This window comes from Vicia villosa, linkage group LG1, assembly GCF_029867415.1.
Source record: "Vicia villosa cultivar HV-30 ecotype Madison, WI linkage group LG1, Vvil1.0, whole genome shotgun sequence".
NCBI lineage: Eukaryota > Viridiplantae > Streptophyta > Magnoliopsida > Fabales > Fabaceae > Vicia > Vicia villosa.
Genome location: NC_081180.1, coordinates 119,239,973 through 119,254,069, shown reverse-complemented (window position 1 = coordinate 119,254,069; position 14,097 = coordinate 119,239,973).

Sequence of the window (14,097 nt, the reverse complement as noted above, 5' to 3'; positions counted from 1 at the left end):
AAGGTACTTAGGTGGAGGGATGCCTATTTTGTCCCCTCGCTCTATTTTAGGGGTCCTAGAGATCTTTTTGGGGTTTGGTTAGGGTAAGAAAACTCTGATAGGTTTGCTAGCGATCTAACATTTTGTGGTCTAGGTAATTAGAAAAATGTGTAGTAAAATTATTTTTAGTAAGGGAATGTTGTTGGTTAATCACTAGGTAAATTTGGTTATTGGCTTGGTGTGGAAGCAAGTCTTGTAACGCCCCGAATTTAATTGATTATTTAATTAAATTAATCAAGGATATATTCGTTGGAATTAGTCGAAGCTGGGATTTATCGTATTATTCTAAAGGCGTAATTGGATTAATATGTTGATTTGAGCAGTTAAGTCTATGGTCGGATTTATTAGTCGGATTAGTCGGAGAAATACAAATCGCGAGTTGGTATTAATTAAGTTATGGATCAATTGTAGTTGTGGAATATTATTGGGAATAATATTCGTTTATGTTATGTGAATATTTAATTATTTATTTATTTAGTTATTATGTGATATAATAATTATTTAAATATTTGATTATGTATGTAATTGTGCTATTTGGGTTAATTGAGTTATTAGAGAGATTTAATGAATTGGGCCTATATAGAATATGAGATTGGATTGTGCGTTAAGCCCAATTATGAAAATAAGGATAGTAAGAGTTAGGGTTTAAGAGATTTAGTTTCATAACTTTCATTAGGGGGAAGAAGAGAAAGAAGAGAAAGAGAAAAGGGAAGTAGATTCTTGAAGAGGGTGGACTAGAGATTCAAGGTAAGGGTTAGAATCCAAATTATTATAGGTTTATATAATTGGGTAATGTTGTGTGTATGCTTGGTGTATGATCTCTTAACTTCTCAAGTTCATGAATTGGAAAATGTTAGGGTTTGGTAGGTTTCATGAGATTTTGTTATTTGTTCATGTTCAATGTGTTGTATGAATGACCCATGGTTAGAAACATGTTTAGGAACCTCATATGTGTGCTAAATTGCTGTCAATTGATGTATAAATTGTATGAGAGTTAGTGGTTGTTGTATGAGGTGAATAGGGAATAAAATGGTGATTTTTGGGTTTTTACGCAGCATGAGTCGACTTATAGAATAGGCAGGGTCGATCTGAGCAAACCCAAACAGGCAGAAATCTGGTTTTCTTCAGCATGCGTCAACCTGAAGAAAGTTTGCATCGACCTGAAGACCTGCATGAGTCAACTCATGGGTCGACCTGAGAAAACCTGAAGGGTATAAAATCATCTATGTGTCGACCTGAGAAATGTTTGTGTCGACTTGAGCAGCTTCCAATTTTTGACAGATTTTTGTAAAGGCCATAACTTGAGTTTCCGGACTCCGATTGATGCGCCGTTTGAAGCGTTGGAAAGCTAACGCAATGAACTATGCCATGATGCAATTAAATGATTCATAGGATATAGTATCCTATTATGTGTATTAGGATTAAATGATGAACTATGTTGTGTTAACATATGAAGTAAGTCTTTTACTATAAATTGACATAACCATGTTGCACTATAACTTGATGTATGTTTTTCTTATGATGATACAATGCTATTGAGATGATGATATGTACTTTCCTTATGATGAGATAATGATGTATTGTGATGAAATAATAAATAAATATGCTTTTAATTAAGAAGTTGAACTAATCATGTTATGTCGTTACTTGAATTGTGTAATGTGATGTTTGTTGTTGATATGATGAATTTGTTGATGTTTGCGGTTAACATGATGAATTTGTTGATGTTTGTTGTTAACATGAAGAATTTTTCGTTGTTATCGTTAATACGATGAATTTGTTGTTGTTGTTAATATGATGAATCTGTTGTCGTTGTTGCTAGTATGTGGAAATTGTTGTTGTTGTCATAGATTCTATGGTCAATGTTGATAAGTTGTATCGTGATTGTTGTTGTAAAGTGATATATTGTTGTATGATGATGCAACATAGCGATGTGATTGTAAAGTGACGTATTCTTATGAATGATGATGATTTTGTTGTTGTTGAAGTTCGACATTTGATTGAGAATGTTCGATGGTTGTTTAGACGATGTTGGGACGTATTGTTGTGTTTGTTGCACCCCAAAATTTGCCCATCTAATTTTATTTCTAACTGGCTTATCGCTTCCATATTCATGCATTCGTTAGGTCATTAACATTCATACATTCACTAATCAATAATCTGGCTGAGGATCGAGGGCCTTGAAATATTAGGGTTTTAAGTGTTCTTTACCTGAGTTTTTGAATTTAATCAATTAGGAGCAAAATTAAGGTCTCATGCCCAAGTTCCATCATCAAGAGAATTTTCTTAAAGGATTATTTATGCTATCAGATCAAGGTATTGGCTAAGGTATAATTCATAGAACCTTTGTGATTAAGGGTTCACTGAAGAAGCAAACGGATTAGAAAATCTTTCAGAGATAATCAAAGTGAATTAAAGTTCAAGGCATTTGTGTGTTGTCAAGAGTTGATTGAGGGGTTCACTCTATATTGCAATGTGAGGAGATATGTGGGAAATTAAGTTGAAGCGTGAAAGGAAAGTTCGAATTCTTATCTTGGTCATATTGTATAAACTATAAGTCGTCACATGATACTTAAAGTTTGGTTCAAAGATTACAAATAAAAATCTTCAACAAGCATCCACTACATCATCCAAATTCCCTAAAATCCATTACAAATATCATCACACTTCCATTCCAATATTCATCACAAAATCCAAATACTTCACAAAATCCATTCATTTCAAATTGCCAAGCTTCATTACAAAGTTCTTATATTACATTTACTACAAGCCTCGATCTCATTTATGATACTTCAGTACAAGAGGGAAGGAAAAGAATAAAATTCAAATTTATTTGAATTTGTCACATTCAAATAAAAATCCAAAATTACATTATCAAAGGTCAAAATACAGTACAAATTGCCAAGTTTACAAAAAAAAAACATTATAAGAGCAGGATCTTCTTCATCTACTCATGATCAGGATGCTTCTTTGTTATGTCCATGCGCTGGAAGTCCATACAACTCCATCTCGTGCAACTTGTTGATACATTTTGTCACGTTAAAAACCAAATCCTACAGCACACACAATCCAAGTCAGCCCTGCATTAATACAAAACAAAACCAATTAGAATGTGTCGTAACCGTTCGTATGCAGCAAAATCAGATCAAAACAAGTGGGCATTGAAGGTTATGCATTGGAGGAAGCAAGCAACACTGACAGAAATCATTTAAAGCTACACCATGTCCATCACAATTCCAGAATCAGCAGCATATACAAAAAAAAGGGGGCATTCGGTTCAGCCATTCAGTTTCGTCAACATACAAGAGAAAAGAGGAAAATAACCAATTTCTAGCAGCTTGTAACCATTTCAAACTCTCTTTAACTTACCTAATTCTCCTATCATTCAATCCCCTGTTTTCAACTCAGTTTCAGCCTAATTATTTTGAAACTAAACACTTTCTAACTGTTTTTTTAAACTCAATAACCAAACTAACTTTAACAGCATAACAGAAATAACAGTTACAAACCATTCAACCATTCACCAACCGAATCCTAACCACCTAACCGAATTCAACAATGTGTCACTAACTTTCCCAAACCTATTTCAAACCCAACTCACAAACAGAAAACCAATTAACATTCAGCCACTTATTACTAACTGACTCCTAAACAGTTATAACAGAAAAAACGGTTTTGTAACTAACTTCTAACCATTGATTCAATTTCCAAACTCTAACAACCCAACTGATTCCTATCATGTAACTAACTCAAAACCTCAGCTAACCCTTTTATTCCCCATAGCAGAATCAATTCCCTTATGGATGTAATAGAATAACTATCCCTAACCGTTTTCTAACTACTCTAACAGATTCTTCTAACCTATAACCATCCTAACAGAATTAACAAATTCTCTAACAAACTTTCAAACATTTGTAACTACCCCTAACCGAATCTCTAACCAACTTCCAACATTCACTAACAGAATTTCCTAACTCTCAACTACCTAACAGATTCTACAATAGAAAAGAGAAGGGAATTACCTTGCATCTATAAATTAGAACTCAGCTCCATACTTCAAGGCTCACCATTTTCATAACTTGCAATCTCTTCTCCCATTCTCAGCATCACTTCACTCATCATCAACTTCATCATTCTCTTCCACTTCACACATCTTTATCCTCCACCTTTTTGCTCTCTTCACTTTCACTCTCCCTTCACCACTCTGCTTGCATTCTCCACAACTCACCTTCATCTTCTTCACTTTCTCAACAAAACACCATCATCTTCAATTCACCTTCACATCATCTTCAATTCACCTTGCATCTCCTTCATCCTTGAGGATCTTCAACCTCATTGAAATCTCTGCTTCACTGATAATCGAATCACCATATTCATCTTCAGTTTGGCAACAATCTTCAATCTTCATTCAGGCTTCGACACCATCAGCACATCAACGATGGTATCATCCTCGCACAAGAACATATCCAAGACAAATTCAGAAATCCAGGAACAAGAAGAATGAAGAGCTAAAGAAGAAACACAAGTTGGAAAGAATCAAGATTACCTGAAGAATTTCGCCGTTCTTCCGCATTCACTTCGCATCAACTCCGGTTGTGTGTCAACTCCGATTGGAAACTTCTCCGGTCTTCTTGATCTCCAATTGTCTTCTGCGAATCCAGGTTCTATCTCAATTTAAGCTCGATTTTGAACTAGGTAGGGTTTTTGTGAGTTAAAGTCAAGGCTTTGAAGGTTGAGTAGTATGAACAATTTCGTTTGATTGAGAGGGCGAGGCAACGAGTATTGTGTTGATGGTGGCCGGACGGTGGTGTTTTGAGTTTGGATCGGAGAAGGGAGATCACCGCGCCGCCGTCGGAGAGAACGAGAGTGAGAGACGAGTGAGAATTGGGAACGACACAACGTTGAACCCTAATCCTCCTTGTTTTATTTTTCTTATTTTTAATTTCTTTTTTTTGTTTATTAAACAAAATGTATAATTGATTAAAAGTCTGAATAACATGATGCTAGATCAAGCAAAACAAGGCCTTTCACGCGTTCATCCCCTCTAAGGCCCAGGCCATCCATTTTTGGCAAACAAAATCTGTAATACAAAAAAGAACTATTCTGGGCCAACCATTAGGCCCTGCGCAGCGCTTGTTATTCACCACCATGAATTCAATTAACACCCCCTGATTCACATTAGAAAATTAGTAGAATTTAGGTTTTTACTTAGATTTTTCTCCTATGTTTTTTAGACTTTGACATGATTTTTGACATAAAAATAATCATAAAAAATATTAGTTTTTAGGCTATTTATTGTTTTAGTCTTTACTTACTTGTAATTCAATTTCTCTCATAAAAATCAACATAAAAAATAATAGTACTTTTAATTCACTTTAGTGCTATATTTTGACTTGTTCTATTTCATGCTCTTGTACTATTTTCATGTATCCTACTTGTTGACGTCTAATTGTGATCTTTATTTTCATATTATTTTATTCCTAACCTTAGGTAGAAACCATGATAACATTAGGTAGAAATTCCCTTCATACTTAGGCTAGTTTCTTTTCCTTTTCAACATTAAAACATCTAATAAATATCAAAATAAAATCCCTTTAAAAAATACAAAAAAAAAACACTTAGTAAAACATTAATAAAAAAGTGAAAATCATTAAAAAGGGAATGGAAGCTTGAATCTCCCTTACTTTAGGGAATCATTCGAGTGCTTGGATCTCCCTTGCTTTAGGGAACCATTCGAGCGTAAGTTCCCAATTTCTAAAAAACACAAACCAAAGAGCAACTCGAGTCTCCCTTCCTTTAGGGTGCCACTTGAACGCTCAAACTCTTTTCTCTATCTCGCCTCCGAGGCATTCTTTAATCGGACACGTTATTTCTGCTCCATTCCCAGCTTTAGACTCCAGAGGTCGAGCAGCGGAGTGCGAATGTAACTTCGTCCACTAAAAAACACAAAAACAAACAAAAACTAAAGAGCCGAACTACGGCGCTCTGATTCTTGAAAAGGATACGTAGGCATTAGGTCGCGGGGCCTAAGCGAGCACAATTATTTATAAATCTTATTTTCCCCGTGTTTCTTTTCTTTCATTTGCATTCATACCCTTAGCATTAAGCTTTAGATTTATAGTACACACCCTTTAGATAGCAACAAACATAGGTGGATACCATCGAGTACGATGGGCGTGAGGGGTGCTAGCACCTTCCCCTTGCGTAACCGACTCCCGTACCCTATCTCTGGTCGAAAGACCTCGTTCTTATTCATCTTAGGTTTGCTGACGTTCCTTTCCTTTTAGGATAGATATGTTAGTGGTGACTCTGTTCATTTTCGCGAGCGTGCGACAGCTGGCGACTCTGCTGGGGACGTTAGACCTATTGCGGGTCCGTACTTAGCGAGTCGATCCTAGCCTTTGTTTGTTTGTTTATTGGGTGTGCTTCTATATTATTTATGTTTTGCATTGTTTAGTTTATGCTTGCATATCATGTTTATTTTCTCGCATTCTGGACTATATTATGGGCCCCCGTGGGGGCCACATATTTTTCTGCTTTGTTTTGTAGATGGGGTTTTTTTTGAGGTAAAAGGCCCACTACCCAAGCCAGTGACACATAGGATTAGCGTGGATGCTCATGTTGACTCCCGTAGCGCTTGCTACGATCGAGCTTGACATGGGGTACCACAACTGGGCGAGGTTCTTTCATGGAACACTGTGTCTGGCACGCTTGTTGCCTCAAACACTTTGTACCCCATGAGAACTGTAGACCCTGGTGACCATTAGGGACCACTTGTCTGTGTCTAGACTACATACCCGTGAGATTGGGATGGGACAGGAAAACTTGACCTTCATCATACCTGGATTTCTGTTATTCAATAAAAGGCGTCGAACCTTTGATCTTGGGACATTTGACTTATACAGAAGTTCTACATTAGTTATATATCATAATCAACGTCGAACCTCTGAATCTGGAGGATTCGACCTTATTTGACTTATGCACAGTTATCTATCAGAATCAACGTCGAACCTCTGAATCTGGAGGGTTCGGCCATCTTTGACTTATGCCCAAGCTATTTATCCAGAAAGCAACGTCGAACCTCTGAATCTAGAGGATTCGGCCATATCTTATTGACCATGAGAAGCTGTGATCCAAGAGGCCTGGATCCTTGATCCTGATTTATGATACATTTGCATCTTCATTAACATTTTGCATTCATGCATGTGCATCCATGGCTACCAAGACTCTTACCACTCTTCCTCTCCATCAGATCAGTCAAGACGATTCCTCCACACCGATATCTGACAAGAGCTCCCAGAAGAAGAATCATGGGGAATTACAAACAAAATCAAGCTACCATCAGAAAACTCCATGCCCCCTAAAGGGGGCACCTTCCACCAATGGAGCCTAAAGACTTTATGTTTGTCAAAGAACATTTCATTTGCATTAGAATAAGGCCAAGCCTGCCATTGTATAGATTTCTCAAGTATCTTCAACTGTATTACTTTTGTTGTTATCAAGTACTTCTCATTGTAAGAAACTCATTCTGTTTGAATAAATAAAAATAATGCAATATACATGTTTTTCTCAAATCATTTCATCTTTGTCATCATGTTCATTGATATTCAACTCATTTGTCTTAAGCAACTAAAAAAAGGAGAATGATGAAAATCAAAAACACATGAACTACTAATTGTATGCTTTTGGAACAAAGATCCTGCTGACGATGTACAGGCATTATTTCAATTCCCAAACACTGGAGTTATAAGGGAGTGAAACCCCCGTCAACCCCTTTGAGCCTAAGGAGTAGTAGTTTCTTTTCAAAAAATACAAAACTCTCAATCTTAACCAGGGGCAGGGTAGTCTTCAATTAGTGCGACCGAGCGCTCAACTTTCAGGTATTCCATCAGAGGATCAATCAAATTCTATCTCTCGCAACAAAAAAGGAAGAGCACAATCCACAATGGATGTCTCCCATTCACTAAGAAAAAGGCTGTCACAACCTTTTCGTCAAGTCAATCACCAAAGTCATACAACTTGTTCCCGAACGAGAGAAAAAAAATGAAAAGAAAGTTATGAATCATGATAAAAAGAAAAAAAGAAACAATAGCCCGCTAAGTCAAAAGAAAAAAGAAAAGCTTTGAAGCAATTGACTTAGGCAAAAATTAGGGCATATCCCGCTGGACAACGAAAACCAAAATCAAAAGAAACTTTCTGTCCAGGCAAAAGTTAGGGAAAGCAAAAGAAAAAACAAGAAAAAAAATCCTCCAAAGGACAAGTTGTTTTGACCATCAACAAAAACACCAAAGGGTGACTGCCACCTCCATCAAAGCTACAAAGGATCCTCATCCATCACAATCCTTCCTGAAAGGCGAATACTCGTGTCAAACTAGCTGAACGTAGGACTGGAGAACATCACGAAGAAGGGGTGGGTTAAGTAGAACTTGAGCCTTTATCCTTTGTTTCTTAAACCGTGAACCCGACCATGTTACAACCCTCAAAAGTCCTAATTGAAGCAGGGTTCGCTCTGAAAGCATACAAACTGTAAAATCATGTCAAACTGACTCCTAATGTTGCTTGTCACTTGTGTTAGTACCAGTACAACATTTTGACAAATAAAACCTTTCTTTGAGATTAACATGTGCATTGCATTCTCATTGTCTTTTTCAAAACAGAATTGTCTCTAACTTGAAAATAAGTACTTGATACCTAGGAAAGTTCAACATTGAAATTCCATCGAGTGATCTTACAAGGGAAAAGGTTGGTCATCCCCTGAGCAAATCTCTGAAGAATCCATTAAGTGGAAGAATTCATTTCAATCTGGGGCATTCATTCTATGATCAACACTGGGGCAGACCATTGCAAATCTCCATGATTAAAGCTTATTAGAGTTCCTTCTCAAAAGATCCTACAAGCTGGGGCAAGCTAGTAACAATTCATCTCTTCATCTTCAATCAAGTGTCAGATATCAAGACAAGTGTCGAGGAGTCAAGCTAAACACCCCACCTTCACAAGGGCTATCCTTCAAGCTATGACATTTCTACAAAGGCACTCTCCATCCATCCCTGGTACCTTGGAAACAAATCATTCCATTCATAGTCATGCATGCATCATGCATATCATTGCATTCTCATTGACATTTCTCCCACAATAATCCAATCATCAATAAAGCATGGGCATCCACCCTACCTTGATTCTCAAGCAGAGTGTCAGAACTCCACCTAATCTATTCCACACAAAAGCAGAAACCCTGAACAATCAATCAGTACACGGCATATAGAACTCATTGCATTGCATCCCCAAAAATGCATAAAAAAATCAAACATTGCATATGAAGCATAAGCCAAGTTACGCATCAGATGAGGTCCCTACAAAGCATTCAATTAATAATCCACCTGGATCACTCAGAGTTACCATTGTGGTGTCATCTTCCAAAGTCAATCGTGTTCATCTTTCTCCAACCCAAAGTTGATGTTTTTGTGTTCAACCCAGAGTTGATTTTCCTTTCATCTTTTTAACCCCGAGTTAATTATTTTTTCCCTCTCACCCAGAGTTGACAGATATTTCTTTTCTTCTTTCCCTCTCACCTAGAGTTGACGGATATTTCTTTTCTTCTTTCCCTCTCACCCAGAGTTGACGGATATTTCTTTTATTCTTTCCCACTCAACTCAGAGTTGACGGTTATCCTTTGTTCAATCCAAAATTGATTTCTTCTTTTCCCACTCAACCCAGAGTTGACGGTTATCTTTTGTCTTTCCCACTCAACCCAGAGTTGACGGTTATCCTTTGCCTTTCCCTCTCAGCCCAGAGTTGACGGATACTTCTTATCTCTTATGTTTACCCACTCAACCCAGAGTTGACGGTTATCTCTTTCCCCACTCAACCCAGAGTTGACGGTTACCTTCTTTCTTTCCCACTCAACCCAGAGTTGATGGATTATCCTTTATTCAATCCAGAATTGATTCCTTTCCCACTCATCCCAGAATTGACGGTCCTCCCTTATTCAATCCAGAATTGATTCCTTTTCTTTCTCAACCCAGAGTTGACAGTATCTCTTGTTTACTTTTCCCACACAACCCAGAGTTGACGGTTATCTTTTATTCAACCTAGAGTTGATCCCTTCCTTTTCCCTCTCACCCAGAGTTGACGAATATTTCTTCTTGTTTCCCACTCAACCCAGAGTTGACGGTCATTTCTAATTGGTCATCTTTCCCACTCAACCCAGAGTTGACGGTTATCTTTTCTCTATTCTCACTCGACCCAGAGTTGACGGTTATCCTTTTTCAACCCAGAGTTGATCCTTTCCCACTATACCCAGAGTTGACGGTTATCTTTTGTCCTTTCCCACTCAACCCAGAGTTGACGTTTATTTCTAATTGTTCATCTTCCCATTTTTTCAACCTAGAGTTGATGTTGTTACCTTCTTTCTCAACCCAGAGTTGATACCCATATCTTGTTCCACTAATACTGATTCCCCTTCCACTCTCAATCCAGAATTGATGTTTACCTCTTATCCAACCCAGAGTTGACTTCCCTTCATCCTTCGACCCAGAGTCGACCCACTTTCCTTCTTCAACCCAGAGTTGAGTTCTATTTCATTTCTAACCCAGAGTTAATTTGTTCAACCCAGAATTGATACATTCTTCCTCAATGGAGTTGACACCATCTTTCCCCCCGGTGGATCCTATCTCTTATCAGGCAAATTTTCAGGTTCACTTGGTATTTAATCTTCTTCTACCTCGAATGCTCGAAAGGCTAACGCCAATCTCACTTTAAGGTTTAAGACGATTAAATAGGGGCAGCTGTTGCACCCCAAAATTTGCCCATCTAATTTTATTTCTAACTGGCTTATCGCTTCGATATTCATGCATTCGTTAGGTCATTAACATTCATACATTCACTAATCAATAATCTGGCTGAGGATCGAGGGCCTTGAAATATTAGGGTTTTAAGTGTTCTTTACCTGAGTTTTTGAATTTAATCAATTAGGAGCAAAATTAAGGTCTCATGCCCAAGTTCCATCATCAAGAGAATTTTCTTAAAGGATTATTTATGCTATCAGATCAAGGTATTGGCTAAGGTATAATTCATAGAACCTTTGTGATTAAGGGTTCACTGAAGAAGCAAACGGATTAGAAAATCTTTCAGAGATAATCAAAGTGAATTAAAGTTCAAGGCATTTGTGTGTTGTCAAGAGTTGATTGAGGGGTTCACTCTATATTGCAATGTGAGGAGATATGTGGGAAATTAAGTTGAAGCGTGAAAGGAAAGTTCGAATTCTTATCTTGGTCATATTGTATAAACTATAAGTCGTCACATGATACTTAAAGTTTGGTTCAAAGATTACAAATAAAAATCTTCAACAAGCATCCACTACATCATCCAAATTCCCTAAAATCCATTACAAATATCATCACACTTCCATTCCAATATTCATCACAAAATCCAAATACTTCACAAAATCCATTCATTTCAAATTGCCAAGCTTCATTACAAAGTTCTTATATTACATTTACTACAAGCCTCGATCTCATTTATGATACTTCAGTACAAGAGGGAAGTGTCGCTACCGCGAAAAATGGATCAGAGTCGCCACTAATATATTTATCCCATAAGGGAAAGGAATACCAGGAAACCTAACTCAGAACAAGAACAAGGTCTTTCGACCAGAGAATAGGGCACGGGAGTCGGTTACGCGAGGGGAAGGTGTTAGCACCCCTCACGCCCATCGTACTCGATGGTATCCACCTATGTTTGTTTCTATCTAAAGGGTGTCTAATGTCTAAAACCTAAATGCGAATGAATGCAAAAGAAATACGGGGAAAAGAAGGAATTCTTTACAAGTGTGCTCGCTTAGGCCCCGCGACCCAATGCCTACGTATCCCTTACAAGGAATCAGAGCGACTGTAGTTCGGCTCCATAGTTTCCATTTGTTTTGTGTTTTTTAGTTGAACAGCGGTTAAGGTCACAATCCACGATGCTCGACCTTTGGAGACTTATACGCCTAGTTTTGGAAAGGACTTAACTTGTTCTTAAGCGCCTAACAAGGCAAAAGAATGAACTTGGGTTTGTGTTTTTTATGTAACTACATGATGAACAAAACCCAATACAAGGTTTCGCACCACTTCGTCACTTTGTTTTAATTCGAGCCTTTATTAAGTGTTTTAAATGTTTTTGGTTGGGTATTTTTTAAGGGAATTTACTTTGCGATTAGAATCACATAAAAATGTATAATGATCGAGAAGCAGATTAGGGAATGAATCCCACTCACTTCTATCCCATTATATAATGTTCAAGAAACAGATTAGGGAATGAATCCCACTCATTTCTATTCCATTAATTAATGTTTGAGAAACAGATTAGGGAATGAATCCCACTCATTTCTCTCCCATTAAATAGTGACCGAGAAACAGATTAGGGAATGAATCCCACTCATTTTTATGCCACTAAGTGATTGAGAAACAGATTAGGGAATGAATCCCACTCATTTCTCTATCACTTTCTTAATGTGATTCGCCTCTTTATTTATTAGTGTTTTAATGTTGAAAAAGAAAAGAATGAACAAAGGGGAACTAACCTATTCTCTAATCTAAGTTATTCTATTCTACAAGTGGCCCTAAGGTCAAGGATAAGGGATCTCTACCTATGTTATCATGCATAGACTACAACCTAAGTTGTTCTATGTGACTAATCTTAATGAAGATTGAAGTCACCACCCTAAGGGAACATGGTAAGCATATAGTAAGAGATAAGAAAAAGCAACAAGAAAGGTAGGTGACTTAATGAAGTCCCTATCCAAGTCTACTCCTAAGAGAGACTACACATAATGAATCCCAAGAGAAAATAATCCACAAAAGGTGGAGGAAGAACAAACAATCGTCGCCTCTTAAACTAACAACAATCAAAGCATGAAAGAAGAGGCAAAGCATGAAAATGAGAGGTAAAAGCTCTATGGCAGTAGCAAACCAAGGAATTAAGTATCCTAAATCAAACACAAAAGCATCATGGCCTCACACAAAAATATTCACAAGAAGTTACCAAAGTATCGCATGAATCGTTACTTAACAATTAGCGAACTAACATCAATTAACCGAAACGAAAAGCAAATGAAAACATTAACAAAGCTTAAATTCAGTAGCTATTAGCTCATTTATAGGTCCAAGACCTCATACCAATTCATGTTAGTCAATTAACTCAACACAAACAAGGTTCTAACAAAAACTAGACAAAACTAGGTCAAAACTAGTTAGTAAGTTCAAATGGCGAATGAAGTTAGAAGAATGCAATCAAATGATGGAAGTCAGTAGCTAACAACCTCTAATAGGTTTCTAAACAATCATGGAATCAAGTCACAAAGTCTCATACAAAATTATAGGTCATTTGGACAAGTTTTGATACAATCGTTAGCCAAAAGCAAGTTATTTACATGCGAGAAAGAAAAATCGAGTAAAATAAGAAAACGTGACTTGAAAAATTCAAATCCAGGTCCTAGGACCTCTAAACATCCCTAATTATATGTACAAAAAGAAACTAAGTCAATTGCATAAATGCAAAACAAATTATAGGTCAAATTCACATGGTTATCCGCTTAGGAACGCACATAAATCGGGTATGGAAAACCTGATGGAAACCTAACCAAAACATAGAATTAGACTTTCATTTTTTACACACAATATCATGGATTAGTCTACAGTATCCATACAAAAATTGGTGATTAAACTTTGATCCTAAGGTATTAAACAAAATTAATTTGCAAAATCTATCAAAACCAAAAGAAACATGAACATACCAAAGAAAATGATTTATTAAAAATAGTAAACTAAAGTCTGAAAATCTATAAAAAATACTACAATTATTTACACGCATAGAAGTATCTAAAACATATTTTTATTGATTTTTATTTCAACCAAAACTGATTTATGAATTAAAAGTTATGAGAGAACTAAATTTGAAATAAAAGAGAATTTAAAGCAAGCAGGGGGTGCATCAACAATTTGCAATGAGATGTGTTTTTACTGAAGGCGCAATGGGCCCAGTACTGGGAGGTGCCGCTAACATTTTCGCTGGCCCAAGAGA